This window comes from the organism of the source record quoted next, unplaced genomic scaffold (assembly GCF_019419815.1).
Source record: "Pyrus x bretschneideri cultivar Hongxiangsu unplaced genomic scaffold, Pyrus_bretschneideri_v1 Contig45, whole genome shotgun sequence".
Lineage (NCBI taxonomy): Eukaryota > Viridiplantae > Streptophyta > Magnoliopsida > Rosales > Rosaceae > Pyrus > Pyrus x bretschneideri.
The window spans coordinates 161,990-168,230 of NW_025999779.1; the positions used below are offsets into that span (position 1 = coordinate 161,990).

The 6,241-nt window shown below is 39.1% G+C and overlaps 1 long non-coding RNA gene across 1 annotated transcript; it reads left to right on the forward strand.

The window, feature by feature from the left end:
- The first annotated feature begins 4,830 nt into the window (after positions 1-4,830).
- Positions 4,831-5,953, forward strand: LOC125469752. Its single transcript, XR_007251971.1, has 3 exons — positions 4,831-5,073; positions 5,210-5,407; positions 5,504-5,953. It is a non-coding gene; the product is annotated as an uncharacterized LOC125469752 (long non-coding RNA).
- The last annotated feature ends 288 nt before the right edge of the window (positions 5,954-6,241 follow it).

Consider the following 6,241-nt stretch of genomic DNA (forward strand, 5'->3'; position numbering starts at 1 on the left):
GTTGCTTGGTCTAGCTTCAGCTTCTCTTCGACTTTCTCTGCTGGAGGCTCCTCTTCTTCGTCGACTTCTTTCTTTACTAGGCTATCATTTGGGCCGACTTTCACGTCAGGCCGCGCATCTAGTTGGTTGACGAGTGCGGCAATCTGCAAGTCCTTCTCTTCCACAGTTCGTGTGAGCTTTGCGATTGCTTCATTCATCTGAGCTAGCTGCTCCTCGATTAAAGTTGCTCCTGTGGTCATGACTTGCATGGTTGTACTGCCGCTCGAATCAGCGTCGGAGAGTAGGGACTCTGAGTATTTCCTCGGGCTTTCCCCTCTTGATGCCCTTAGCGAGGCTAGGGTGAACACAGGCTCGTGCCTCAGGTGCTCTTGTTCCTTTGACAGAGTTAATGCAGGGGCGAAAGCCACGGCAAAAAGAGCTCTTGCCTTACTTCGGGTTATGATGCCCGAAATATCACCACTTGCGGCGATGATGTTCTTGTTCTTTGCTTTGATTGCAGGAATAGCTTGATCCTTTCTTGATGCCATTTGCGTTTTTCGATGATTTGAGGATAGAGATGAGAGGTAGAGATGTCCCACCGGGCGTGCCAAATTTGTAAACACGAAAAATTCCTAAAACAAGAAACAAGAATACGTGTACAAAATAATATTTTTGTGTTTAATGATTTTGGGGTTACAACCTCTTTGTAATTTGATCCTCTGATTCTATCTTCGTAGGGTGTAGGTTTGTGGATGAGTTGTTGATCCAAAGGGCCGTCGGGGCTTGATCTAAGGATGAACAGTTGATGAACGGATCTTCAAGGGGCGTTGGGCTTGATCTTGAAGAATGGGTGTATGGGTTTGTTGAGGTTGTTGATCCAAAGGGCCGTTGGGGCTTGATCTTAGGATGAACGGATGATGAATGATGAACACTTTCTTCAAGGGGCCGTCGGGGCTTGATCTTGAGTTGGTGGGAGTTCTTCAAGGGCCGTTGGGGCTTGATCTTGAAGGAGGATTTGACGAAGAACGAAGAGTGCTTTCTTGATCCTTCGGGATTTTCTTGAGAGCTTTAGAACTTTAAGGCTTCAAGGTTTTGGTGTGTGTAGGGAGTATTCTCTTCCATTTTGGGAGTAGAGAAATGTATTTGTGAATTGGTGTCTCTTCCTCTTGATGGAGAAGTCTATTTATAGGCTTTGAGAGTGAATCACCACCATTCATTTTTTTGGTGAAGTGAGTGGATGATGTAGGTGAAGTGAGTGGAGGTTGTAGGTGAGGTAAATGGATGATGTAGGTGAAATGAGTGGAGGTTGTTGGTGAAGTGAGGGAATGATATAGGTGAAATAAGTGTTGTATTGGTTAACATTTATTTCACTGAAATTTCGATGTCTACAACCACATATGTGTATGTAGAAGTTCGCTTTCATACTCGCTGATTATATGAACTGCATATGAAGGATGACAAAAATGAGCGTTGTATGACTCCTTGCAAAGAGTACTCGTTAAAACATCAACAACAAAAAAAAGATGTGCATTTATCAGCATAATTTGTTTGTAAACATGAATAGCTTTTTACAAATAAGAATTCATATAGTGTGAGGTCATGATTATCAAGTGATGAGTAGTGTAGACACAACTGGCATCCCAACACTTTTCCATACAAAACAAAAATAGTATATTGCTACAAAAGGTGGCCCCAAAATAGTAGTTCCCAGAACATGTTGCATGTTCCCTGTACAAGGTTTGGTGGCTATGGGTCATGAAGCTGAATTTAGGCTTGAGAGCAATCAAGTCCAAAACTCTGTTAATTTGATTTGATCTGATCTGATAGGGTGTCTAGTGTCTTCAGCCAAGTATGTTGAAGTAAGAAATGAAAGTCAACTACCCAATTATGTCAAGTTGAATGAGCTAGATCGATTCGTCACTATATCATCTTCTTTCTAATTTGGACAAATTTCCAAAAGTTGACCTTCATTTCTAACTTCAACGTACTTTTAATCTATTGTTATGTGACAAAGTTGAGTGGTAAATAGCGTCCATTTAAAAATTTGTCTTGTGCATAGAATTCTAGTTATAAATAAAAGATTGTCATACATGATACATTTTAACTGAACAGCGCTTGTCGTACTCAACTTACCACTTAGCAGGAAAGTCCCTAACAAATTTCTTTTCCTTCCATTAGAGAACTAAACATGTGCAAAGCATAATTAGTTAGGAAAGGTTAAAGGTGGATACAATGAGTACTTGATTTCATGGATCAATAACTTTGGCCTTAATTTTAGGCAGCATTTCGACAAGAAGAACCTGAAAGAATTACAGATTAGGGTTTGCCGGAGGGTGTTTACTAATTAGGCCTTAATGTTGTACCTTTATCTAATCTGCTTTTTTATTTAAGTCCATCTCCAACTAAAGGTGGGTCAGAGAGCTTGTTTTAGCCCTATAGCCCTCCAATAAATTAATATTTTAATGAACAGTGTCAAGCTATATTTCTTACCATCTCCAACCGATGGGTCAACTGGCCATAGACCAAACATAGCCCTGTGACAAAAAATCATCTCCAACCGAAGGGCCAAAGGGCCATAGGCCAAACATAATTTATTATTTTAATTGAACTAATATGGTTACTTAAATTAAACTACCTCAATAATTTTTCGAGATGTAATCTCAATAATTTTTCGGATAGGATATCGAGTGACACGTGTCGATAACTTTGCAGATTTCTTGTTGAAAAGGAATCTCAATAATTTTACATCTCATATTTCGAGTGCCACTCCGAATGATGGACTATGCCTCCCCAACTGATGCAATGGATGATACTCTTGCTGAATTCCGTGACACAATTGTTCAACTTTACAAAGAGGAGTACCTATGTGAACCAAATCAAGAAGATTTGGATCGGCTCCTTCGCAAAGCTGAAAACCATGGCTTTCCGGGCATGATAGGGTCATTAGATTTCATGCATTTTCAATGGAAGAACTGTCCCACTAGATGGCAAGGAGGCTTTAGCAGAAGGTTAAGAAAGCCAACTATTGTGTTAGAGGTGGTTGCATCGTTTGACACATGGATCTGGCATGCTTTCTTTGAAGTCCCTGGATCCCAAAATAACATTACAGTTCTTGGGCGTTCACCCCTCTTCAATAACCTGAAGGAAGGTAAATCTCCTCAACTTGACTACTACATCAACGGCCGTTAGTACAATATGGGGTAGTACTTGGTAGATGGCATCTACCCAAAGTGGGCAACACTTGTCCAAGCAATTCCAAACCTTGTGGATGACGCACAAAGGTGATTTACCTTACATGTTGTTTAAGTTTTATGTTGTTAAATGCTTTTTTTAATGTTGTTTAAGTTTGTTTAATATTGTTTAATGTTGTTTAAGTTTACTTAATTTTATTTAATGTTGTTTAATGACTTATGTAGTTATAGGGAAAAAATTAGATTTTTAAAATTTTTTTTTAATTTGTAAAAATATATATATAATAATTCAAATATAACGGCTAGCTGACGTCAGCTAATAGCCGTTGGAATTCAAAATCCTAGACCGGCCCAGGCTAGTTGGCTGGCTAGTTGGTTTAGGCCTGCCAGTTGGCCCGTTTCTTCTTTTTTGACCCGGTAAGACCCACAAGTCCTTTGGCCTAGCCCTCGGTTGGAGTCGATTTTCATGTCATTTCGGGCTATTCTCGACCCTCTGCCTAGATCGGTTGGAGATGGCTTAACATATCCAGGTTAGTCTAAATTTTTTCCAAACTCTTAATGCCTCGATAATGTCCTTACCAACCTTGAGCCAGTTGACAAAGAACACCGTCTGTATTTTGGGAGAACAACTTGTATTCCACATATATACTATTACTATGGCGCCCTGTGTCGATGATACAAGGACATGTGAAAAGAAACTTTGATACAAAGACAGGTAAAGAAAAACTTAACATGCCTAGTATTATTAGCATGGTGCACCACTATAATTGTGTACTTCTACCTTACGAGTTCTCATATTTTGATGTTGTACATTTTCGTCGTCCTTATTTGTACCAAAAATTGGGGAAAGGAATAGAAAGGAACATGGTCATTATACGAAGAATAATGCCTTTGTTCCCTCTAGTTATTCATCCATTGGAACATGGAGCTGTACTTCTGTAGAGTCTTTTTCACAGCTAGTTCATGTTACCTGGTGTTCATGACAAGAAGCAAGGTAGGCTTCCTTCTCTCTCTTTTTAGTGAAAAAAAAAATAAGAATATTGTTTTTTCTTTTTAATTTGGAGGGCATTTGGCTAAAAGTGGTGTCAAAGTCATAACCCTCTTTGTTTCGGATTCAAATGAGGCCTAAAACCCAAAAAGAGGAAGGTGAAAATTATATTTTTGATGTAAAATTATAAGTGTTCTACCATAGAAGTTGTGAGTCATCACTCACTATTTAATCTTAAATTTCTAAGGAACAGAATCAACGCCCTCACCAGAAAAATTAATAAAAAAATTGTAGTTAATTTTACAGTCCGCTCTGGAAATTATAGTATAATTTCCAAAGGTGTGAAATGACCAAAACGCCCCTAGAAGAGGAATGTGTTGACTTCAGTTGACCTTTTCAATCGTGACACCTATGACCTATCAAATTAGCATGTTCTTATAGTACTCAATGACATGAATGCAAGAGCACAAGTGGGACAGAATTCAGAGTTAAAACAAAGATTCTACGAAACTCCAAAGTTCAAGGGCATTTTAGTAATTTTAATCTTATAGATATTTTCTTAGACCTTATTCTAAACTGGTTGGTTTTTTCATCCCGTGGGACCCATTAAGCCTCTATCTTCTCTAAACTCTTTCCTCAAGTCACTTTATCTCCTTTCACTTGTTACTTTCTCTCATCTCTACGCATTCGCCATATCCCTCTCTAGTTCCCTAAACATTGAGACCACCACCACCACTTAACTCGCCACTCCGGTGAGCCTCACCTCCACCAAACCACTGCAACTCATTCCCTATCTTATACCTGAACCTAGAAGTATGAACAAAACCATCGACCTTGAACCCAGACCTGAGGAACCACGACCTTCATTCCCAATCAGAGAAAAAATTTGGCTAGATTTTCGAATTCTCCGTCAAGGTAAGGCCCGAGACTACCCCCTTTCAATTCCTTTTGTTGTTCTGGTTCCATTTATGACCTTGCATGGGAAGAGTGGCTTCACATTTGTGAAGTTCAAACAGACAAACTAACAATCTCCATGTCTGGCGAGTTGAAGGATTTTTCTTGAGCTTTTTTGGCCAAACCTCGTTAAGTTGGATGAGGTTAACACCACGAGTAGGCTCCTCACCATTCCTAGACCCATACTCAAGCTTTGCATGCTCGAATCTGCCACTGTCTCAACGAAACCATTTTTGGACCAAGGCTTTTAAACCAATTTCAAGCCACCTTCAACCACCATTTGGCCTCGAATTAGGTATACTGGTGATATAGTCTTTCCTAACTTCAATTTGGTATATTTTGTATAAAATTTGGATATGAAATGACTCTAATATAACATTTTTAAGTCCAGGCAAAAATCCCAGTTTCCGACAAAACTCTAGCCGACAACCGACTGCATCGACAACCTGTCTCTATGAAGAAGACAACGAAATAATTCGTTGAGTCTAACGAAATATTCCTGACGTCGTCAACATCTCCGTCAGAAATCAGGCATATTCTATTAACTTTATTTCCATTGTTACTGTTAACTAAGACGAAATATTTTTCTTGGCAATGGAATATTTCATTTTCAACGACCAACTCAGCCAATGGAATGTCCCAGCTTGTGGGGTAGTACTGTGGCGTGTGGCGGCACGTGCGGTGACACACGAGTTTAGGACACCGAATTTGGTGGTTCGAGTTCATAATGTTCGATTAAGTTACCACGTTTGAGTTAATTACTTTAGGAAAATTTTCTACGAATTACAAAGAGCAAGTGATGCGAGAATTATACGCACACAAATTAAACCCTATTTTTATCAATTGTAGTAAGTATGTAAGTAGGGATCGTTCTGGACCGGGGATTAGGAGGGATTGTTAATCACTTGGATTTGACTCAAAAACGTAAAAACAAGTTTAAAACACTATACTAGACTCAAAGAATGCAAAACTCAAAATAAGATAGATTGTACTGACTAAGACTAAACAAAATATGGGGGGATTGAGGTTTTGACGAAATTAAACTAAAATGGACAGATTGTAAAGAAAACAAATTGTAAATACGAATTTGATGGAATTGAATGGATGGGAAGCTAGCTAAGGGGTTCAT